Raw genomic sequence first — 26105 nt, 5'->3', positions numbered from 1 at the left:
TTCTCCACTCCTCAGGGTCTTATCAGCGTTCCCCTTCATACTGCTGCCGCTACGGTATAAGCAAGGAGAAATCCAGGAGCCCAGGCATTCAGCCTTCGATCATAGTTATAAAAATGGAAGCCTGGCTCCAAGCAATTACCCCATGAGGGAAAAGAGCAAGTGTGAGAGGTTTAGGGAGGATGCTGAGGTGAGAGGTACATGTGATGTGAAGGAGAGTGCACAGACAGAAAAAAAGGCAAGATGGAGTGCTCAGAGATATGGAAGAAACTAACGGAGCGCAGGCAGAGAAGAGAAAAGGACGAATGTGAAAGTATGATGGAGAGGGGCAGAGACAGAAAGGCTGTCACCTGTGAATGGTACTCTCCATCACCTTGTAGCAGAAGATTGTCATAGGAAACCCCAAATAGAAGGCAGAGCAGATAATCGGTTCCCACAGTGACATGATGTCAAAGGAGCGGCATGTCTGGCCCGCTTTAGTGCTGTCGTTTTGAACTCAGCCCTGGGAGCTCACTCCCCACCTATTCTGTTAATACTCATCACCATCACTGTCATCATCATCGTCATTATCATTGTAATCAGGGCCACTGTCAACAGCGCACACAGGGGGCACGCTGTTTGGAAGCAGGAGTTATACTCATGAAGTAAATTCTTCACTGTTCTTGGAATGACCTGCATCGACTGATGGAGTTTAAGTTTGCTGGGTGGATGGATTGACTTTGAGGTTTTAGTCTTTCCTGAAGATATTTTCTCATCCCAAGGTAACCACACAAATTGTGCTGCTCTTCTCTTTTTCTGTCTACAGAAACAGGAAGACTGACTAGATTCCGTCTTTTTATACGTAGTGTCCCCTAGCAATGTTCTTTTCACCTGACACAGAGCTATTGATCTCTCAGTCCTTTCCACGTTCACAGCTTGACTTGAATTGTACCAGCTGTGTAATTACACCACTGCAGCATTTTGGCTTTTGGTTCCATTTTGGCTTTTGGAGGTGCAGATTGTGTTAGTGAGCCGCTCACATTTGCAGGCTCTAGGCTTTTGCGTGGCTCTAACGTACAAGATTTGTTGCACTCCAGCAAGTCATAGCTTTGCAAAATGTTAGAGGCCTGATTTGCAAAAGCCCCTTTCACACCGGGTCCACTTCGAGTTGCTTCGTGTGGCTTCATGACGATGCAGGAATGTCTGTCAGGTGCGCACAGCAGGGTGGCAGAGAGGAGGTGAGAACGTAACCTGCAGGTTCTCTGCAGGCTACGTTCCAGTTTATATTTGTTCTTGTGCAGGGCTGCAGGTCTGTGCTCTGGGTTCTGTTATAGTTTATCTTTCCTGCTTTGACCGCGAGCTGCTCACGGGTGAACGAACCATCCGTGAGTAAAGGGCCTTTCACGCCAGACACGTCGGAAGCATCACAGGCATCACGAATCGGTCTAAAAAGCATTATTTTCAATGAGATGCGTTGCTTTTTAGAGGCATCAGAAGCGTCGCGTCAAAGGCCGAGCTATAGTGACATTTCTGATGGGAGAGAAGAGCGAGTAGCTGCAGCAGCAGTCATGACGCAACTGGGAGCAGCCCCGGTGTGAAAGGGGCTTTATGTTCGAAAGCCATGATACCAGTACAGCACAGTTGTCTCCAGTGTGGGTGATCAAGGTAATGTACTTCCCAGGTTAGTAATTCAATGTCACAAGCTTTTAGATTCACCTTTAAGTTGTCCTTGAATCATTTGCATAGTCTTCCGGGTTTAAATTGACCTTTTTTCAGCTGACCGTATAGCAGCATCTTGGGTATCATGGAGTTTTTCATGTGGATGTCAGACAGGAGTATGTAAATGTACACCGGTGCGAAGCTTTTTAACAGTTTACCTAGTCTTATCAGAGTCTGTGATTCAGAGTCCTTATTTAAAAACGGTTAATCACTTTTTATTTTACAAGATGTCCCAACTTGAAAATAGTCCATTTATTTATTATTAAACCAGTTGTGTTTTGTTTGTTGGACCGTTTCACGGTCACATTTGTCTTTGTTTGTTTATGTTGATGTGTGTTTTATTTCCAGTTGGGCCACAATGTAAACAAGCGTTTAAGCTTTTTTGTGTTACCCAGTATATTTATGTATCCATGTTTATTTAATACATTTTTATACTGTATTATTTTACACGTTTACATTTTATACGACAAAAAAAATCACTCAAATCAATCAAAATCAGGATTTTGTGTGTTAATGGCCATAAGTGCAAAATGAAGTGAGTACAAATTTATTAATTAGAATTTGTTGCAGGTTTCTTTTCATTACATGCAGAGCCAGCTGACACCACAAAATTATATGGCTCATATTTCAGAAACTGATTTTTAGAGCAGTTTTCATGAACGTTGTTGCAGTCTTCAGGTGAAAGTGACTTTAAAGTCCATAACAGTAGGCATTGCACTAAAATGCATTTTGTGTTCAGCGCAGAAATGCACAGACCTGTGGTCCACCTGTTGCACATGGAGACATTCGCTCTTAATAAAACAAGTAAAATGTAAACCGTTAAAGATGCCTAATGCTTATGATCAAAACAACAACAACAAAAAACTTGTCTGTGAGGGGCGGCAGCGTCTTGGCTGTTGAAACAGCAGTCTGTTGAGTGCAGTAAGTTCACAGCCAGGTTTCAAAAGCACAATAGCATTATGAACTCAATTGTAGAAACTAAGAAGAACTGTAGGGAATGTGCAATGCACTACAGCACTTTATAAATTATTGTTTTTAAACTCATGGTTTTTAAAATATATAAATGTATGAAATTAGACTTGCAGTTTTAATTAACTTATTCTAATTGAATTGTACATGTAGTTTTTTTTTTTTTTTTTTTTACTGAGTGTCCTCCTTTGATTGAATTTTTGTAAGCTAATCTTCATGCTCAGATCATGTCAGTGTCCTTTTGTTTCCTGTCTTTTGTCTAGTCGGTGTCTTGTTGTAGTAGTTGGTGACCACTATGTAATGTAGTCTGTTGTAAGCTCCTGTGATGTTTGTGTGTTTTTACTGTAAATTGTTTAATTCTTATAGTCTGTCAGGGACTACAGATGGAAATTAGCCCATGGCTATAATCTGACATATTTACACTTTATGTGTTCATTAATATGTGTTGTCCCTTTTAAATAAATGAAACAATACACAGATATGGTCAAAATACACTAAATCTCCTTTTGATCTTGACAAGTCTTACTGTGTTTGTAAATTCATCTATTTGCCTGTTCATATTCCACAATTTTATGCTCTCAGGGAGACACGTCCCAAATTGCATATTCATGAGGGCAAATGTGTTAAATGGGCAATACGCATTATGCAGTCTTTTGTGTGCATCGTTAGTACATCAGCGTACACATTAATTTGCAGGTGTGATGGAGTTTGCACATTTTTACACACACACACGCACGCACGCATGCACACCTTTCATAAATCAGGCACTTGACCTTGCTTCAAATTTTAAAGGATAAAAGTGAACACTTGGCTCACCAAAAGTGACTTTGAATGCACAATAGTTTGCAAAAAGAAATTCATCAATTAAAAAATCCTTTCAAGCAAAAAATGATTTGTTGACTCTGTAATAATGTGATTGCAGAAATCTGATTAAATACAACAGTTTTTTTTATATAAATTGTAGGAGACAGGCAAAAGTAGTTTTACTACCTAAAAGAAACTGTATATTTTAAAAGGGGAAAATAGTCACACAGTTTCCTTACTTGTGTTTACAAGATACACTAAATATTTACACACATGTATATATAGGCTGTTTAGAATTGTGATTTATCTTATTTTAAAACTTCTTGTTAGATTACAGACATAAACTCCAACAAAGCACAGCATCTGTGGTCCCACATTAATAATAAAGTCAGCATTTGCAAGTATTGATGAAAGCAGATTTATTCATTCATTCTTTTGCTCAGACAACTGACCCACCGGTCACACATTTCAAAACAGGCCATCAGTGTTATCTTAGATGAATTATCACTTGATAAGTCAGTTGTATAAAGGCCCCCTGACACTTGCATGATTTTGATGCACGCATTGTAGAGTAAAGTAGAGTAAATCCGTCGTTAACAGGTGTAGACTGAACGTGAGCATGGCGCCGGAGCGTGCAATTGCGCAAAGAGAATTTTGAAAGGTTCAAAAAAATCTTTCATGCATCAGTGTCATGCAACAAACGTGAAGTGTTAGTGAACATTGCGCGATCTACTCACCAACACTACATGCAGCTCGTCAAGTTGAGTGAAGAAGAAGTGAGCAGTGGAGTGATTGCGTCAGCGCACCGTATCAGAGCGCAGCTCGTCTGAACAATTATAACAAGATGTTAAATCTATCACAAACATACTTTTACAGCTGCACACAGGAAGAAATGATGGCTCCAAATGCGTTCTCCACCTTGTTCAACGCACATGCAAGAACAGCTCTGTGATTCCGGAAGTGATTAGAGGCGTTTTCAACAGCTAACTCAGACAGAAAATGATTAATCCATTATAAAATAATTATTTTATATACGCAGCTTCCAACACACAACACGTGGCAGCCAGTCGAATAAAGCGCAGTGTCCAGCTGGGAACACGGGGTGAGATCGTCACGATGTGCGTGCATCATAGTCGTGCAAGTGTCAGGGGGCCTTAAGTTATAGTGGAAAACGTTTTCCAAGATACAAAGCATACATAATCACATTTCATTTGTTCCAGGAAACTTTTTTTGGGTTGTCAAATTCTACCAGTGTGACAGTCAGTTTTTCTTTCATTCTTTCTTGTACAATCTTGCCCACAGTTTCTTTCCATCAACTGTTTTGTCAATCTGCTGTGTTGCAGATAATGGCAGCCATCTCAGACAATGACTTCTTTAATGGCATTTCATTTGTCAAGCGAAATTGCAACTTTGTTTTCATGTTCAAATATAGAGGGAAGACTGTGGCTTCTATTTATCTGTATGAGCTGCATGTTTCATCCAAAATGTCAACAGCATAAATTATTTTTTTGTCAGGGCTGCTTGCAGTATATATTACTATTCTGAGCATTTCTTGAATGAAATAACAGTTGGCTTTTATTTGCATCAGAGCCTCATACCACCAAGATAGTTTACAGTGTTCGATTCACTAGATGAATGGTAATAAAAGTGTGTGGGTCCAAAGTAGGCAAAGAAAATATGTTTTTTGTTCTCAAGTAGTAATATTGTTCCCATGGATCCCCACGACCCGATCCAGGATAAGCGGTTGAAGATGAGTGAGTGATTCCCATTGATTAGGTACATATTTTCCTGATATGTTACAGTATTTATTTTAAAAGTATTTATTTATTTTTGGGTGCTGTTTGCTTGTTTTTCTGTTTTGTTTTGTTTGTTTTATAAGCATTCTGTTGAAACGTGATTATGTAGTTATGGCAGCACAGCAATTGGGCATAAGGTGAAAATGCATGCGTTCTGCCCCTTGAAGCCAAATGTTGCATGAAAACAATTTCTGCAACAAGATTTCCTAAAAGTTTAATGTCTGCTTAGGCAACAGCAGTATGTCAGTTTTCTCTCTAATCTTCCTCTGGAGAAGAATTTAAGACTGTGTAAGCTTCTTGCTGTAAATGCTCATAATGCTGTGTGGGAAATTTGCTGAAAAAGTGTCAAATGATGTTGTATTGTAAACTTGCTTTTCCATTATGGGAGTGAGAATGACTTTTCCCATTTGTGTTAATGCCTGTTTGACTCTTATCAGCTTGTACAGTATAAAGCTTTGCTGCAGCTGTGGGTGCTGAAGTAATTTTCTCCCTCCCTTTCACCTACAGCTATGACTGTAGCTTTCGACACTTACTTCAGCATTCACATTAAAAACAACTCCTTTCTATCCATTATGCTATGTATTATAAATTCTGCTGGGGTGGTGTTACCCTGCAGCTACTTTCCAAAAACCTCTGTATTTCAACAAGGTGACTTTGTGACAGTTAAAGTAATGGCACTGCATGATTCCTTCAGGTCTGGTATGGTTGCTCAGAGGCCTGCTCTGTTCAGCTCCCACCTCAGGCCTGGTTTTCTGTCCTGCTGCTGCAGAAATCTTTTTAACCTCTGCTGTCATTCTCCTGCTGCACTACAGAGTCACCTCTTGTTGGAATGCGTCTGCCACGCTGGAGTGATGTTCAAGAGCCCCCAAGTCTCATTAGCACCTAATGAACATTCATATTTCTGTGGACACTAATCTTTGGTCAAGAGGAAAACCTCCTTTCTTACTCGTTACTAAAATTTATGTAAAATGGTAATATGCAGAAGCTCGACCTAGATTGCAGACCTTCCACAAAAGAACACTAACATGGCAGTCTTTGGCCTCAATTAATGTGAAACATCAGGATATTTTTTTACTCCTCCTGAATTAGGGAGGGGTTAATACATGACTTTATTACATATTTGATGGCCTCTGGAAAAATTACACAGTAATGACCAAGCTTAGTAGAGGTACACATTCATTGTTGACATGCTGGTTTTATGTGTTGTTTTTTTGTTTGTTGTTGTCAGAAGCAAATGCTTTCAAACAGAGCAGTGTTAGCTAGCTCACTAGTTGGTAATCGGCGCTAACTACCTAGCACACTGTGTCTGCATACATGAGGCAACGATGTTACTTTAACACCAGTTTTGACTCAAAATATCCTTGTTTGTTAAAGTGCACTTCCTACCAATGGAATAAGTAACGTTGAATTGTTTTCAAGCAGTCTACAGACTATATGACATGATGATGATGAGTATTAACATTCTCCATCCTCGCCTCCAACAAAAACTATGGTTGAATCAAGGTCACCCTGCATCCCTTTGCTTGCTGGTCGGTGTCCGTAAATGGCATACATCTGGTTGAACTATTTCCAGCCTTTGTGGTCTGACCCACTCTGGCTGTTGTGGTCTTGATGGTCCTGTAATCACTTTTAAGCTCTTTCAACTTTTCTCTGTGGAACGTGGTACCCATGAGTGGTCAAAAACTGGGACATCTCCTGAAATATTTTCTCATTTTGGGTTGCTCCATCTAGATTAGAGCCCGACCGATATGGATTTTTTGAGGCCGATGCCGATAACGATATTTGGATGAAAAAAATGCAGATAATCGATAAATCGGCGGATTTGCCGATAGCCGATAAATCAGCCGATATTATTATTATTTTTTTTTTTAATGAATTAAATGTTATTTTTTGGACCCTTAACAAAAAAGGTATGAGCTAAAAGCTGAAGCTTTGTCCTCATATTGATTAACTTTATAACAGAGAAGAATTTTCAAGTTCAAAAAATGCAATCAAGAATTAAACCTTTGTGAAATTAGCAAATACATATCCTTAAAAAGAGTTGTGAAATACATCTGATCTTGTACCTCTTGTTGCTGCAACTTACATATAGGTTATATTACAGGTAGCAAAACATTTTCAGTTGCAGACAAGTAAATGTGAGAGGAAAGAAACACTAACACTAAGGAAACATTATTTTCACAAGACTCCTTTATTTTTCTATTCTGCAACTTTCAAGAACAAAAAAACTTTCAAATAACCCTAGTGCAAGCAGAGGTTGGTTTTAGTGCTGGTAGAACATTTTAACAAGAAAACATGGACCCTGATATAACATGTGAGGAAACTATCATATAACAGTAAAATAAGATTCTTTTCACAAGACCCTGTAGTATGTTTGTGCAATTTTCAAGAGCAGTAACAAAGAACTTTCTAGTACAAAAAAAATCTGTGCAAAGTTGCATTAATCTCTAAGGAAAAGATAAATAACATTACAAAAAAAAAAAAACCTCAACTTTACAAAAGTTATTAAACAAATCTTGAAACATTCGCCCTTCATTCTTGGTCCCTTTGGGTGGAAATCAAACAGACGATAGGACTGGCAGGATATTTTTCATTATGTAAACATTATGTTAACATAATAACATTATGTTAACTTTTTCACAAGCTCCCTTTAGTTTCAGGTACTCTTAATATTGCCACTTTAACAGAGGTAAGTTGTAGTATAGGAAGCACAGTTTCTCTATATTTTCTCCTTTGAGGGAGCTGCGTCTCTCCTCATAAATGTTGCCACTGACACTGAACACCCTCTCACTTGGCACAGAAGAAGGTGGACAGCAGAGATACTTCCTGGCCAAGGCTGACATTCTAGTGAAGCGGTAACTGTTACTCTTCCACCACTCCAGGGGGTTCCCTTTTTTTCTTTCTATCATTGGCTCCCTCAAGTACCGCTCCAGCTCTTCAAGGATCCCCTCAGGTTCTTGTTCTTCATTTGTTGAAGCAAGCATGGTGTCATAAAGGCTGTCCAGTACACTGGGATTTTGACCCTCCTCCAGCCTTGTTTTTTTGGCCTTTCCCTTGCCATCATCATCATCACTACCAGTTTCTGCTGGGATTGTGACTGCTTGCATTTCTGCAAGTATACTTTCGACGTCTTCCTTGAGCCAGGCTGCTTGCGTTTCTGCAAGTATACTTTTGACGTCTTCCTTGAGCCAGGCTTTAGCTTTGGCCAGTGTCTCTGGTGAGAAGGGCCGCTCCTTGTAACGTGGATCAAAGAGACACACCAGCACCACCCCTTTTGTGTCTTGCAGATGAGAGAATCTTTCCTCCAAACTCTCCAGCATGGTCTTCCTAAGTGTTTTGAATTCCTCTGCTGCTAGGTCCTTCTGACTCAGGCAGACGCCGGAGCACTGCTACACATGGTATGATGCAGGAGGCCGAGGAATCTTCTTTACTCATTTCACACGTTATTTCTTCTAGTGGTGTCAATGTGTCAACCGGGTTGGCTGCCACGTCCCACTCTTCTGCAGTTGGACATAGAAAATGGCCATGGTCACAAGAGTAGGTTGTGACAGCTCTCTTTTGCTCCAACATCCTTGGAAGCATCTGAAGGGTTGAATTCCACCTGGTAGGAACTGCCTGGAGAATTGAATGTTTAGGAACACCAACTTCCTCCTGAATGACCGACAGTTGCTGCTGTGCTACAACAGAGTGGTTAAAGTGTGTGGCTATTCTCTTCAATTTGGCCAGTATGTCCCCCACCATCCTCTGGGAAGCAAGGCCATCATTGATAACCAATTGAAGGGTATGCGCAGTACAACTCAGGCCAGGCATCTCTGCAAGTTTTAATCCTTTGACCATGTTTGCACCACTGTCCCTCAGCACCAAATGAACATGCTGTGCATCAATGTCCCATTCTTTTAGTAAAGTCAAGAAAGTCTCGCTGATGTATTGCCCTGTGTGGGACCCAAACATGGCTTTTACATTCAACACAATTTGGACTCTCTCCCAGTGTTTGCCAATGAAGTGGGCAGTTAAGCTCATGAGAGACTCAGTTGATCCAGACCAACAGTCTGTGGTAAAGGCAATGCTATTTCCTGCATTTTCCACAGAGAGAAGTTCCTTTACTCTTCTTGCAACTTCTGAGTGCATTTCCTGCATCAGCTGCGTACGGAAATACTTTTCACTTTTTGGAGTATTTCGGGGTTCTGCCTTGTCCAATAGTCTTTTAAACCCTTCACCCTCCACAACCGCATAGGGCATGACATCAGAAGCAGTCATCTCCATTATAACTTGGTCCATTTCTTTTGATCGTGGATCATTTGCGGACCACTTTGTTGTTTTATCCAACACTTGTGTGAGTGTAGGCTGAGTGCTCCTTGGCACGTGTTGTGCTGCTTTTTCTTGTGCTTTCTCATAAGCATTTTTATGTTTACTTTTAAGGTGGCACCAAAGATTTGTGGTGTTTTTTAATTTCAGCTTACTTGATCCTTGGCTTACTTCAGCTGTGCAGATATTACAGACATTACCGCAGGTGTCCTCAGTGTAGTAGTCCCACACCTTGCTTTTTCTGCTTTGTGCCATCTAAAAAAATAAAGTATGAATTTAAGAGAAGATACATAGTGTGCATCAATGAAAAAAAGTTTTGAACAAATATTGCAATTAGGGGTATCTTATTTAAAAATTCCCTTGGAGCATCCATGAATATAGCTACCATTTGTACTGATGAAATCACCATCAGATGAGGGCCATTGATGTATGCAGCACGAGTTACCAGAAAATTTATGTAGCCCTCTGATGTCTTGTACACCTGATTTTCTTTACCTCGTTATTTAATAATGTGCTTTGCCATGAATTAACGACTCATATGAGTCAACAGGGTTCTAGCTACGATAAAATTTTTGCGTAGTGGTAATGTCGAGGGAGAAGTGATGGGGGGGTGCGGTAGGGGGGCAGCTTTTGAAAATTTAAGCTAAAAATTTGCCATTCTAGGGTACCCAAAGGAGAAAAGCCAGGTACGACAGCCCAAGTCCCTTCATCGTGTCCAGAAGGCTGGGGAAGCTTGGTGAGTGGGCAATCTCATTCTGGGTTTGCCAGTACATGGCTTTCAGTGAGGCAGTCGGAGTCCGTGGACATTTTTAAGTCAAGACTTAAAACATATTTATTCACTTTCTTATGAGTAGTTTTTATTTTATGTTTTATTCTTTTACTTCTGTTTTTAATTAGGTATTTTATTTTTTTTATTTAATTTAATTTAATTTTATGTTGAACTGTTCTGTGTGAGGCACCTTGAGACGGCTTTTGTTGTAATTTGGCACTTTATAAGCTAATTACATTGAAATTGAACGTTTTATTGAGTCTTAAAGTAAATAAATATGAAATTGGTTACTGGATCCTTAAACTCTGGACATAATAAACTCTACATGGTGGATCCTTGATCTCTGGACATAAACAGAAATAAAATCTGTTAGTTTTTGTCAAAAGCATTTCCTTTCAGACATTATTAGTGGCATGAATGTCTTTCCATACCTCTGAGCTGAGCTGTACAGCTCATAGACGTCTCATTTTGGGAGGAAAAAATGTTTTAGTCGATTGTAGTTTGTCTGTATTGCAACGTTTGTAAGAGGTGTCATTTTATTTAAAGCGGCGATTCGTTTTGAAGTTATTAATTCCGAGTGGACTCTGTCTCGGCAGAGAGCCACGCATCGTTTGAATCTGTGGCAATGGAATGGAGGACGATTCTCATTTGTTGACTGCAACAAGACAAGAGTCCCAGTTAATGACTTTAATACACACAAAAATGACTCATGATGTGTTAATGGCTTTGAGAGGGGTTAAGAAGCGGACTTACCCCTTCTGAAGAGCAGCGAATCAAAGCCATGAGCCATTGAATCGAAGCATTGCTTCAGTGATTCATGCTTCAAACTGGAGTCGCGCTGCAGAAACGGTTGATTACATGGTCCAAAATAAGCGTAACGGTCCAAAATTATATCGTAACGGGCCGTAATGCCTGTTTCACCCTCTTAGCAATAAACAAATGTTTTTCATGCTAGAAATAAGGTCTACACAACGTAGGCTTAATATAAAGTGTGACCGACGCAATGAAGCACATTTGACACATTACTACATAAACTGAGTTAATCAAACTGAGTTGAACTGAAACGGGAGAAATGTGGGGTGAATGCAATCGCAAAGTTATTACAAACAACATCCTTATAAACTTACTTGTATGCTTTTGTCAAGCCGATCAGTGCAGTGTGACGGCGAACTACGGGGGCGGTGATGAACACATTTAAGCAGGGGTGTAAGCAGCTCTCAGTTGAATGGAGTCAGAGCTCCATCTACTGGACAAACGGTGCAAGCACATTTTACATTGCCGAGACGAACATTATTTCAGTAACTGTTCTGTTTATGAGAAATTATCAGCTTTTATCTGCAAAATTTCGGCCGATGGTGAGTACTTTGAAAAGGGCTTATATCGGCCGATAATATCGGTCGGGCTCTAATCCAGATTTCTCTGGATTCTCGCCTCTGCCACCAAACTTGGAAATGTCCACAACTCATTGATGGACCACGGTGTGGTTTTGCATGAGTAAAGAAAAAAAACTGCCCAGAAACAAAACAAAAACACAGTCAGTTTAATGCTGTTACGACTGTTTAAAAATGGTGGGTTTGATTCTTGTTTCGGACGCAGGTAAGATGTTTATGACGACACTCTGACCAGTCAGTGGCCGGCAGCCTGTTGACGTCAAATTTTAGTATCGTTCAGCTCTTTGAACCTCATCTGAGCTCATACCAAAAAAAAAAGCGTCAGGTACTAGACACCAGGCACTATCCCTAATGGAAAAGCAAAAATATAACGCAATGCTAAAATACCCTCGTCTGTATGAGCCTTGTGTTCTTTATAATATGCAGTTGTTTAATAGTTAAGATCCTGTTGTCTTGCATACAATTTGTACATGCTCAATGAAGCCCCTCTATTAATCAGTCAATCAAAAACGTCATCATGTTAACATCCACGAAATAAGTTCATAGGTGTTATTAGGTTCCAAAAACGGCGTTTTCGGTTTTAGAAGTGTTTATGTCTCACTAGCTTTTACATAATGTATGAGAGACATGCAAATAAACACAAAGCAAAGCGGTTTTGAAGAGACCAGCCACTTGCATCATGGTGCAGCTCTACTCTGATTGGCTGTCATCCCCCACCACTCAAAAACAAAGCAGAACATCTTCAAACAGAATGTGACTTTTTAACTTACAATACCCGCCTGTATTCGTAACATTTTGCAACAGCAACTATCACAGTGTACTGTACAGTCAGGGCCATGAGTGCTTTGACCTTCGCTAAGTTGTTATTTTGACTATCACAGCATATTGCAAAGTGAATATTGGCTATGAACTCTGCAAGCATTCACCTTTAAAGTTAGGGTATTTATATCCAAATCTGGGAGTGATTACAGCACTTTTTTCATATTGCATTAGTGTCATGAAGTGCTTGTCAGATTGAGGAAAAGTACGAGTAATATATATGAAATTTTGATATCTCTTTTTGTTCTGTACAAGTCCTTTTCTGAATGAATGAATGAATGACTTTTTTTTCTTCAGCACGCACACAAACATACTTAACAAAAGAATCTCATTAACAAAACAAATCAGAAGAAAACAAAAGAAAATACAATAACTCATAAACAATTACCCAGTTAGGTGCGGCTGAAAGGGTGTGGGCTGAAGCAAAAGCTTAGAAACGGCCACCCCTTACACCAGTAACTACATACACATTTAAGTACACTCGTAACAACAAGTGCCAATCAGTAAAATAATGTAACTGAACACAACGGAACAATCAGTAGTACAATGTGCAGATAAAGAAAAGAACAGCCACAAAGTCAGTTCACCTAATTTTGCATACTGTAGTAAGAAATTTTGTTGTTTTCATAATGTCTTTTAAAGCCAGCCAATGTACCAGATTATTTAATACTATGGGAACAGTTATTCCAGATTTAACACCTTTTACAGAAACAGTGACTTTTAAAAGTACTTCAAATCTTTCTTCTAGATGATATCAGTGTTTCTCGCAGATGACAACAGGACTCCCTCAATTTAAACAACTCTTGAACATGTTGAGGCAAGAGTTTATTCTTAACTTTATCCATGGTCTGTATCATAAAATAATCAACCAAATCTCGAAATTTCAAAAAATGAAAACAAGCAAGCAATGGGTTAATTGGTTCATGATATGGTTTTTTACTTATAACTCTTATAGCTTTGTTTTGTAACAGAAATATTGGATCTGATTTTGTTTTACATGTGTTTCCCCAAACCTCAATGCAGTAGGTCATGTATGGGACAAGTATCATTCATTATCATTCATTACTTGTCCCATGTATGGGACAAGTAATGAATGATACAGCGTGACCAACAGTTGCTGGGAGAGGAAGTATTGTGCTTTGTACAGAATCACATTAACTTTTGAAATTTTAAATCTAGCATAATTTATGTGAGTTTTCCAACTTAGTTTATCATCAGTAAAAACTCCAAGAAATTTGGTTTCAGATACAATTCCGATTTCAGCATTGTTCAATGATAAGTTTCTACTTAAATTCCTGGGCTTATTTCTGAATACAGTACACTTTGTTTTACCAAGATGAAGTGATAATTTATTAGAGTCAATCCAATATTTAAAATTTTGTTATTCCCTCTCCATCATGTCCAAGAGTTGTCCCAAATTATCCCCACTACCGAACACAGTCCTGTCATCGGCAAACAAAATACAACTCACAGACTTTGACGCCAAACCTATATCATTAATATACAACTAAAACAGTAACAGCCAAAGGACTGACCCCTGGGGCACCCCACATGCAATCCTCAATAATTCTGAATTTATCCGACCAAAATGGACACACTATTACATAAATAACTAGCTATCCAGTCAAGGGCCAATCCTCTAATGTTGTACTTCTGTAGTTTGTCCAATAGTAAAGTATGATCTATGGTATCAAATGCTTTCTGCAAATCAGACAAAATCCCTACAGTGTATTGCTTCATCTCTATTGCATTAGTAACTTGTTCAGCAAAATCAATTAAAGCCAAAGAAGTAGTACAATTTTTTTTTTCTTTTCTAAAGCCATTCTGCTGTTCACTAAGTATGTGATGTTTAGTTATGAAGTCAATCGACCGCTTTACAAATACTTTCTCCGGAATTTTAGAAAACTGTGGTAACAATGAAATTAGCCTGTAGTTTGAAAAAAAACAAAACATGGTTTTCACCAGATTTAAACAGTGGTATCACTTTAGATATTTTCATATTAGAAGGAAATTTCCAGTCACTAGTGACAAATTACAGGTTTAATAATACAATCAATAATGTTTTTAATCAAAACCATATCAAAGTTATCACTGTTAGTTGATTTTTTTTTCCCTTTTAATTTGTGAACTATGTTGATGATTTCATTTTCATCTACTTCTCTAATATACATTGAATCCAGAATATTGTTAATGAATTTGCTGTTGTCCATAGAATGCATTTTAGAGGATACAATTGAATTTGATACATTTTTACCAACATTAACAAAGTAATTGTTGACGTGATCTGCAATAACTTTATTTTCTTTTATAATTTTGTCAGAATCTATATAAAAATAACATGGATAATCTTTAACTACTTTTTTCTTATTAATAATTTCATTTAAGAGCTTCCAGATGCCTTTAATGTTGGTTTTGTTTTTACCAATAAGTCACAGTAATACTGCTTCTTACACGATTGCATGATGTTCGTTAATTTGTTTTTGTATATCTTATATTTACTTTCAGCCTCATTAGTTCTGAGTTTTATAAACTGCTTGTAGAAAAGATTTTTCTTTTCACATGCATTCTGGAGTCCCTTTGTAACCCAAGGCTTGTCAGTTTTTTGTGTGTTTCCAATTTTTGCCACCAACGGACAGTGTTTAACATACAAATTAGAAATAATGGAAATAAATTATTAAATTTGTCAATGTCATCACTATAAATGTCACACCAATTTTGATGCATTAAGTCCCTTCTGAGATTCTCAATGGTAACATCTGTTACTCATTCACTACTTGTGTTCCTTGTCAGCTGGTGTCTGGCGAGTCAGTCTGAAAGTTTTGAGCATGCTCAAAACCTTGCACAGATATCAGGCAGAGAGCTTTCCCAGTGCCTGAATGTTTGTTTACCATTTGGTCCTCTACTTGTTTGTTACTTCTACGATACTTATGTATTCATATCCTGTGGCTGTCCAACGCATCAGACTGGGCTTCTGAGGGGAGATAGGACAGTTTGCTATGCAGCCACATGCAGCGTGGCTATTCATTTAACAAAGGTTAGTCTTAACTGAAGAAAAAGACAGCAAGGCTGTGTGTATTTTTAATCTGGACATCAGCGTGCACCTGGTGGATTTTCTTGGCAAGAAGGCATTGCAGAGAAAAAAGGTTGTTTGCTATCCTTGCTGTTGCAGCCACACTGAATGTTACAGTGGAGAAGACTCTGTCAGTGGAGGAACGCAGTGGGGACATGTGACATCATGATTGATGAGTCAGCCCTATTCTATCCATATTTGCTTTCAGACCTCGATGAAGCCCGCTCAAATCCGGCTCCCCCCCAGCACGCATACATGCCTTTAAACTGTTAAAATCATTCTGGTGAATGCGGCTCTTTGTGTTGTCAGAGGAAATGTGATGTCATCTCCCCATCAGAGCCCTAAAATCACCAGAGAACAGATTAAGCGATATGTGCCACCGAACAAATTATTTCGATCTATCACTAACTGGTTAACTCAATCAGTCATAGTGTGACAACACCTTTAGGATTAGTGTGTATGGTTGCAGTGCAGTCTGCTTGCCATGTGGTCTTCGCTTTCTTTTGGGCCTGGTTGCAGACATAAGAGGACAGTCTGTGGAAGTGTATTGGATGTGATGTGTATGTAGTCCCAGAGCTGATGCTCATTGTGATGGCAAATAACAGCATTAAAGTCCTTGTTTGTACAGAAAGGCCACCCAACCACCATCTCCTTCTTCCGCACAGATTCTCAGCAATGCCGGGTTCACACTGGATAAGTACAGACCACGTCTAATTGTTGTTACTGCTGTGCTCGGCCTGACAATGATGGACCATTATGCTGAATAGATGTGTCCAATTCTGTGTGAGAGCCAAGCATGGTAAATCCAATGATTTTAGCAGCTCACTGAGAACAGAGCCATCACTTTACATGGCTCACTTATGAGCTGTCATCTTTGTCCAAATTTCAGCAGACCAGAGCTCATTTTGGCACTTATCCCTGTGTTACGGCAAGCTAATTATGCATGCTCTAGGTCCGTATTCATCATGAGCCTTACAGTAGTCTTAATGAGGTATTCAGTTAAAGGAAAAAATAAAAATTCTGTTAATGTGTGAGACTGCAAGAAAACTTTTTCTTTTTAATGAAAAGTCTAAGAACACAGCTAAAGCCATTATCTCATACCGCAACCGTAGCTTGCAGGCGTAGATTTTATGCATAAAGTCATTTACACCCATTTAAAAAAGTTTTAACGGTTTAAATATTTCAAAGATATGATGCAGGCTCTTCTTTGTCGCTTTAAAATGCATCTATGCAAAGGAGATTCAAGGATTCTTTGTCTTTCTAGCCATGTAAAACACAACAAAATTAAGTACTCGGGTGTCGACGGTCATGATCATAATTAATTCCCCGGGCGCCTAATGGCGACTTCTGCTCCTACTGGCAATTAGGATGGGTTAAATGCAGTAGACACATTTCATTGTGCAGGGAACATGTTCTTCTGTGCATATGACAATAAAATTCCCTTGAATCCTTGAATAATAATGAATAGGATAATATAAATAATGCACTGCACACAGGCATAGTATAAACATTTAAGTAATAATAGTTGTCTAGGAAACCTGGTAGCTTCCTTCACTGGTCTCTAACTTACATGGTCACTCCTTACGTATTTACTATCGAGTGCCGTACCATTTGTAGTTTTTAAAGACCGACGTAAATGAAGGGACTTAGAAATGTTAATGTATTCATTTTGTCTGAAAAAAATGTCTGTAAAAGTGATATATGTATGTATGTGTGTGTGTGTGTATGTGTATATATATATATATATATATATATATATAATTCATTTCTTTTTGGTATGTGGTGGCGGGAAGCTTATACAGGTGAGCCCTGTTAATTCGCTCGAGGTGGGGTCCACAAAATCGGACTGCAAGTTATCTTAAACCGCAAATTAATAAATTAGACCAAAAAAACTTTATCTCTCTCTCTCTCTCTCTCTCTCTTTGTTTAGCATGGCAAGTGCATGTATCCGGCCCAATCTGAGCCGATGTTGTGCGGCGGTAGCGTGTGTAAACAACGTCTTCTCCTGGACCAGTGAAGCGGAAACTTGATGTGCATGTTCCTATCCATAAGGGCACCAAACTTTGTTTGAGACTTTTTGATCCAATTTCAAATATGGCCTCTGACATCATCTTCTCCAAAACTGCTGAGTCAGTAAGGTGGGTTTCCCCAATTTTCTCAGGTTAATGTGTAAGTTGTGGGGAGCGAACTCAGAAGACTCAAAAACAGCTAGGAAACGGACTTTAATTTTAGATGTTGTATTGAAAGATCCCTTCACTAAACAGAAAAGGTGCTACAGACAGCTTGCAAGATGATCACACAGCATTCTGCCTCTCTTCTGCCTGCTCTCCAGCTCCGCACCTAGATGGGCGGGCCATTGCCCTCAGTGTGGATCAGTAAAGTTATGTGATTGGTTGAAAAAGGTTGCATTTGACTGCTCGCGTTGTATATAAACGATATGTGTAAAAGTAAAACTTGTCTGTGTAGCGTGGTCAGCAAAAGAATAGTATTCATCATGGCGTTCCAGAAGGGATATGAAATGGCCATGAGACATACTGCCCAACAACATAAATTTTCCATCCTATAAGGACACCAAAATTTGTTTGAGGCATTACAATCTGATATCAAACATGGCAGCCATTTTGAAAATGCCACCAAGAGCCATTGGTCAGCAGTTTTTAAAGATTTTGAACTGAAATTTGGTAAAAGGGTAGCTAGTAAGTAGCTCCAAAATGTATTTGACCGTTTTTAAGATTTTTTTAATTATGACCTTTATACGACCTTTGACGTTTGGCCATGCCCACTTTTCTAGCAGAAACTCTGAAGTCTTCTATCATCCAGGTGAGCTACAGTTCCTGTGGCACTATTTTTTTCTTTAATTTGCATCTCAAAAACTCCCTCCACCTTCATAACATACTCTTCCCTTGTCAGCACATTTATATCTATCTACATCATTTATCACCTTCACCTGCTGCATGCATTTTTTTCCACCTTAGTCTCTCTGTCTGGTCATTTGGTACAAGTCCCTTTCTCCTTTCTTTGTGTCCAACTTCACATAGAACTCAACATGTGATTTTTATTTTTTTTCTTCACCACCTTGTTCTTCACCTTGCCCCACATCTCCTGGTACTCCTGTCTACTTTCTTCATCTCTCTGAATATCCCCACTTTTCCACCACCACATCTCCTTGTCCTGCTTCCTAGCTGTCTCCCTCACCACTTCTGCAGCAAAAGCCAAGTCATACAGCATCTTTTCCACTGTCTCCCAGTGCCTCTCACCTTCTCTCTGAATTTTGCAAGAGTCTTCCTCCTTCAGCTTCCACCACCTGACCCTTTGTTCAGCCCTCATTCTTGCCCTCTTCTTGACCTTTGAAGTCATCCGACAACCACCATCTAGCTATACCCTCCTCTGTCACTATATTATAATCTCTAATCATTTTCAGGTTGCATCATCTCCTGTCCACTTGTGGGCATGTTCCTCTCTTAAGCGTCACTCTGTGCTGCTCTTTTTTTATTAAAATAGATAATTTCCATCCTTTTGAGAAAATCCACTTCCTCTCCTTTATACTGTACCTACCAATCACATCCTCATTACCTTTTTTTTTACCTTCACAAACAATTGCTACTCTTTTTTCCTCCGTTGCACTCTCCACCACCTCATTTAAGTCACTCCAGAAATCTTCTTTCTCCTTCACCTCACATCCCACTTATGGGCATATGCAAGTAGGGTGATTTCCTGCCTCACACTCTTCACTGTGTCAGGCATTGTCATCACCTCCAATACAATAATAATACAGTAAAAAAGGCATATAATAGATTCAGATGGACCAGCAAAATTTGTTCATTATAATCTAAATATGCCATGTATAAAACAGAGAAAATCTGCTATATGTATAAAACGGACAAAATCTGCTATATGCATACAAAGGACGAAATCTGCCATATGCATACAAAGGACGTAATCTGCCATATGCATACAAAGGACGTAATCTGCCGTATGCATACGACGGACGTAATCTGCCGTATGCATACGACGGACGTAATCTGCCGTATGCATACGACGGACGTAATCTGCCGTATGCATACGACGGACGTAATCTGCCGTATGCATACGACGGACGAAATCTGCCGTATGCAAACGACGGACGAAATCTGCCGTATGCATAAGACGGACGAAATCTGCCGTATGTATAAAATGGACGAAATCAGTTACATGTATGTACAACCCCAATTCCAATGAAGTTGGGGCATTGTGTAAAATGTAAATAAAAACAGAATACAGTGATTTGCAAATCCTCTTCAACCTATATTCAGTTGAATACACCACAAAGACAAGATATTTAATGTTCAAACTGATAAACTTTATTGTGTTTGTGCACATATTTGCTCATTTTGAAATGGATGCCTGCAACACGTTTCAACAAAGCTGGGACAGTGGTATGTTGGGTCTCTGTTATCATATTTTGCGCTTCATAATGTGCCACACATTTTCAATGGGTGACAGGTCTGGACTGCAGGCAGGTCAGTCTAGTACCCGCACTCTTTTACTACAAAGCCATGCTGTTGTAACACATGCAGAATATGGCTTGGCATTGTCTTGCTGAAATAAGCAGGGATGTCCCTGAAAAAAACATTGCTTGGATGATAGCATGTGTTGCTCCAAAACCTGGATGTACCTTTCAGCATTGATGGTGCCATCACAGGTGTGTAAGTTGCCTATGCCATGGGCACTAACACACCCCCATACCATCACAGATGCTGGCTTTTGAACTTTGTGCTGGTAACAATCTGGATGGTATTTTTCCTCTTTAGTCTGGAGGACACAATGTCCATGAGTTCCAAAAACAATTTGAAATGTGGACTCATCAGACCACAGCACACTTTTCCACTTTGTGTCTGTCCATTTCAAATGAGCTCGGGCCCAGAAAAGGCGGCGACGTTTCTGGATGTTGTTGATGTATGGTTTTCGCTTTGCATCGTAGAGTTTATCTTGCACTTGTAGATGTAGCGACGAACTGTGTTAACTGACAGTGGTTGTCTGAAGTGTTCCTGAGCCCACGCGGTAAGATCCTTTACACAGTGATGTCGGTTTTTAATACAGTGTCACCTGAGGGATCGAAGGTCACAGGCATTCAGTGTTGGTTTTCGGCTTTGCCGCTTACGTGTAGAAAGTTCTCCAGATTCTCTGAATCTTCTGATTATATTATGGACTGTAGATGATGGAATCCCTAAATTCCTTGCAATTGAATGTTGGGAAACATTGTTCTTAAACTGTTCGACTATTTTTTTTTTTCTCGCAGTTGTTCACAAAGTGGTGATCCTTGCCCCATCTTTGCTTGTGAATGGCTGAGCCTTTTGAGGATGCTCCTTTTATACCAATCATGACACTCATCTGTTTCCAGTTAACCTATTCACCTGTGGAATATTCCAAACAGATGTTCTTTGAGCATTCATCAACTTTCCCAGTCTTTTGTTGCCACTGTCCCAGCTTTTTTGAAACATGTTGCAGGCATCCATTTCAAAATGAGCAAATATTTGTACAAAAACAATAAAGTTTATCAGTTTGAACATTAAATATCTTGTCTTTGTGGTGTATTCAATTGAATATAGGTTCAAGAGGATTTGCAAATCACTGTATTCTGTTTTTATTTACATTACTCACAATGTCCCAACTTCATTGGAATTGGGGTTGTAACAGATTAGTTACAGTCACAAGGCACCAAACGATATACGGGGAATCACCACCACCAGTTAAGCTAGTGTATTTTCTTGATTAAATTCCTGACCTTGAATAAGGGCCTGCCTCAAAACTTTGTCTGAAAAAAATAAACGCCTGCCTTAAAAAAGCACCAGTCATTACGTGCATTAAAAAGACTACATTTGGTCGAGTCACCCTTTTTTCTAAATCCGCTATGGAGTGGTACCATAAAATCCTAAACCTTGATTTATGCTTCAACAACTCCGTAACTCTGTGGCCACGCAATAATATTGAGGTGCGCGTGACCCGTTTAAAGTTCTCTGTGTTGGTGGGTGTCTTATTGTCATTTACAGCAGGAACAGTGTCTTTTTCTGGATCAGTTTTTCCCTCAACGGCCTCCACTTCTTTATACAACCATCCGCCTCCAAATCAGTGGTACGGTACGTGCCATTTCCCTCCATGAATTGCGTGTCATTTGAGTGTCTTTGTAGTTTTTAGACTGTGTTGCAAAATCGGTCAGATTTGCGGACTTTTCTGCCAAACGTATTTGATCCATGATCGAAATGTAATCAGTGGGAACCCTGCAAAAACTATTAAAATATGATGGGAGAGGAAAGACTGAAAACGTAAAAGTAAACAATCACAAGCTTTCAGTCATTTGGCAGGTGCACGTCAGGCTACAGAGAGCGGGTGTGCAGCCACACAGAGGGCTCTGATCTAAAGTGGTTGTCTTTGGTTCGACACACCCAGGGATATGTATTAGGGTGGTTCAAAAAAATAAAAGTTGGAAATTCATTACTCTCACCCCTTCATTTTATGATGCTTTGGGAAAAAAGAAAGCCTGCCAAATATTTTTGTCATACATTAATATTTAGAGGTAGCACATCATAGCTGAAGGTTGTAAATATATCAATTATCGCTGCCCGAGTGCCCGTGCAATAGGTTATCCATTATCCAGTATCTAATCACATCACTTATAAAGAGGATAGAAGTTAACCACCTGAGTGTAACTAAAGATAATTTTATATTCAATTTAAAACTATACCTGGGTTTACATATTTCTCACAAACAACATACTTTCAAAAATGTTATTTTAGGCTACAAGCTGAAAATTTTGCTTCAATTCACAGCTTCTTTTCTTTCAGATCTTTGGTGATGGTGAATCTAACATGAGATAAATGTAAAAAGAGACACTTGCTGACTTAACATGCTTAACCATTAACTGGAAACTTCAGTAAAACATGTCAGCTACTAGAAGTAGAACATTTGTATACCTTATTGGTTCCACTGACTGAAATAAAGGGAAACAAATTGCCCTCAAATGGGCAAATACTCAAGGTATTTTTCTTCAAACACACTGATTTGAAGAAAACTGTCCATGATGCTGCTGTGACCTCTATAGACATGGCAATTCCTTTTTGGGAGAGAGCTAGAATCCCACTGAGGGCAAAGCAGCATCTGATCACAAAGTTAGAAAAAGTGTTCGGAAAATGGAAAACATTGAAAAAGACCAAGAATCGCAATACAGACAAGCAGAAGAAAGATGAAAAAGTGTTTTGTGAATCTTTGGAGGACTTGTTTGATATGGCACATCAGGATGTCCTAACAATGATAAAGTTTGAAGATGACAGACAGTTCCTACTTGCTCAGCAAGAGAAAGGTAGAGGATGCATGACAGGCATAGATAAAATACAAACTGCCAAAGAACAAAGAGCAGAAAAAAGGAAAGCTGCAGAAGCAAAATACAAAGAGAAACTGGAGGAGCCTGGGCCATCTAATGTCTCACTACCTGACACTGTCTCCAGCCAGAGTGAAGAGAACACAGAAAGTCCAGATGATGCCAGTGCCACAAAAAGCCAGTAAAATTAAAGCTGTTGTAACACCAGGACTTGCAGCAGCATTGGATAGGACCAAAACAACAGACAGAAGTGCCACCTATATTCTGACTGAAACGGCAGCAAGTCTTGGTCATGATGCAAGCAACTTAAATATCATTATCATGTAAAGGATGTTCTCTTATGTTACACAGCTGTATAACTGGTTCTTGTGCTGATTCATACATTTTTGAATATTAAGTACTGCAAGGCATAAAGAATATTATTGTTTGGAGCTAGATCAAAATATATGTGGAAATATATAAATCATAGACTTATTTAAATTTATCAATAATGAAACAGTATTTCATCAATAAAATGAAAATGCAATGTTTGATTGTTACAAAATCTTCGCTATCCCAGTATGTAGGTATTGTAGGAGCATGATACATGTACGAGAAGAACTGCATCTCACAATTCATGTTTTAGTGTTAACTATTTTATGGGATATGAAAAGATTTGATTTTCCAATGTATTGCCATAATTTCTGTCCTGACATATCAATATTAAACTGACAGAAATAATTTGGAAATATCTGGAAATGACCATACTATATGACAAAGTTATTGCGAGCAAAATCTTTAAGGGCTGTGTGCTACCAGTAAAAATTATTAAAGTTTTATGAAATTGTACATGTGTTTTTATGTTAGGTACAACAAATTTAGAGGGTGAGACTTGAAGTTTTTGGAAAAAAAAATTTTGACCATTTTTATGGACCACCCTAATATGTATGATACTTAACGCCATACTACAGTGCAGGCAGCGTGCAGCATTTTTTAAAATAATCTCCGCGCTTGAATAAAGGCTTTATATTTTGATGCACCCTAGTATCCGATTTATACAATGACTGTTTAGGTGGGTTTTACTGTATACAATAAACTCTTCATTCAGGATGAATGCTACATCTTTCTCCTCCCAACCACACCATGGCAGAACACTTTGAACCCACATACCTGTACTTTTCTTCCAGTTGGTGTCTTCTACACACAGTCAGTCTGTCTTTCTCCTCTCAATCTTATCAGCAACCTCTCTTCCACAGTGTCTGTGGTCAAACTTCCTCGTCTCCTGCTGCCTGCGGGCATGCCTTCCAATTGTCCTCTTTCTTCTTCTAACACTACCATAGTTTCCCTCATTTGTCCTTCTAACAGTGCACTGGTTTGTGCACTCCCCAGCGGCTGAGTTAAATACCAACACAAATTTATACTGCATAATTGTCAAAATTTTGCAAATTGTAATTTGGCAGTGTGACCGTGTGACTGCAGTATTGAACCGTGAAGGCAATTTAATGGACTATGTGCTCGAGCTTCGTAAAATTTCCAGCATACCTTAAACACAAGCTACTCATTGTCCTTTCAGATACGATACCAGCAAGTACACTTAAGAGCAAATGAACGACATAAAGAACTCTTAATGAGGCATGACAATAATCATTGACATCTGAGAGGGTTGTAAACTCAACATGGCATGGTTCATGGATTTTTAAAGTTTAAAACCCGGGGCATCAGTGCATATGTTATTTCACAATCTTTTTATGATAGGAACACATATCGCTATTCGGCAGTAAATATTAGCGAGGCATGTCCAGTACTCATTCTTTGGACTAAAGGGTTAAAGGCAAATTGTAGACTGTGTGTAGACGGTCCACCTGAGTCTTCTTGTTGATTTTGAAACATTTAACCATTCTCACTAATGGAACTTGTTCTCCAGACATCATACATTTGAAAAAGTAACAGTTCATCTTGGAAAACCAAATGAATGCATACGAGTGCTTATGCTGAACTCATAGGGCATTGACGGAGCCTCCACTTGAGAGCAGAGCTGCTGCCAGTGTGTGAGAGACAGGAAATGCCTGTAGGGTATAATGCCAAGCAGGAAGCTTTGGACTGCCTCCATGCCTCTCCACCATAAGGAGAAGGCGGGACTCGAGCAGGCCTGCAAACAGGACACCTCTCTGTAAGAATGGATTAGCAGCTCCGACCATCAGCACTGACAGAAACCTCTGTGTGTTGTGGCTACAGCTCACCACCTCATTATGATGGGTTTGGTCAAAATTAAAGTCCATGTTTCCAATCACGATGTTGGTGACCAGATACTGATACTTTTTTTTTTTGAAGATATAAAACCCTTGGAAAGTAACAGACAGAAAAATTAGATTATGATCTTAAGGGCATGGAGGAACAGAAATGACAGGACAAGAACAGTGACATTTACATTAGGAGGCTGTTTCTATTCTCTTTCAAGCTGAAAACTAAATGGCTTGATTTGTTAATGTATGTCTTTAACAGTTTGTCTTGTGAATATGCTACAGGTACATAAATATCTGGAAAATGACAGTTTTTGAAATTTTTCCTCTCTGTACCAGTGCAATGGAGTTGAAATGATGCTGTCAAGATGGAAGTATAGACACTCAGCTTTAAATGAAGTGGTTTAACAAAATGTTGCATTAACCAAAAGGAAATAGTCATTTGTACAGGCTGTTCTCCTTTTTCTGAGGTCATAAGTATTTGAACAAACTTAATATCAAGTGTTTTGCTAATACAAATCATCAGGATATGGATATATGAACATTACCAAGTCACTGAATATGTCTTGGAGTCCATTTATAGCAATCATTAAAAAGTACAAATAATGTGGTCCTATATGGGAAATCTGTGTTACGTCGGCAGATCTCAAAAACTGAGTGACTGTAGAAGAAGATGAGTGAGGGAAGCCACCAAGATACCCAGATATGGATGTGATTTGAGAAACTAGGGATAGAGTATAGATCTGAAATCAAAATCTCGTATTTGACATTAGCAATGTAGAAATCACAAATGCAATTGGAAAAACAGACTTTGTATATTATGTTTATCCCAGGCCCTGGGTTTTTTATATTTTTAAAATAGAAGTTTATCAATGAATTGTAAATTTTGTCAATATGTGGTATAATTGGTTATA

The 26105-nt window shown here is 39.0% G+C and overlaps 1 protein-coding gene and 1 long non-coding RNA gene across 6 annotated transcripts in view; one reads left to right on the top strand and one right to left on the bottom strand.

The window, feature by feature from the left end:
- Nucleotides 1-26105, top strand: part of LOC117525137 (plakophilin-4-like) — a 237110-nt gene that overhangs the window by 75403 nt on the left and 135602 nt on the right. The window lies entirely within an intron of this gene.
- LOC117525139 lies at nt 7282-18417 on the bottom strand. The gene is made up of 3 exons (XR_004564963.1): nt 18341-18417; nt 13418-13422; nt 7282-7294 (listed from the first exon to the last, which is right to left on the bottom strand). It is a non-coding gene; the product is annotated as an uncharacterized LOC117525139 (long non-coding RNA).

This window comes from Thalassophryne amazonica, chromosome 14 (genome assembly GCF_902500255.1).
Source record: "Thalassophryne amazonica chromosome 14, fThaAma1.1, whole genome shotgun sequence".
Classification (NCBI taxonomy): Eukaryota; Metazoa; Chordata; class Actinopteri; order Batrachoidiformes; family Batrachoididae; genus Thalassophryne; species Thalassophryne amazonica.
The sequence above is the reverse complement of the archived record's forward strand: the minus strand, read 5'-3'. Positions and strand labels throughout refer to the sequence as shown.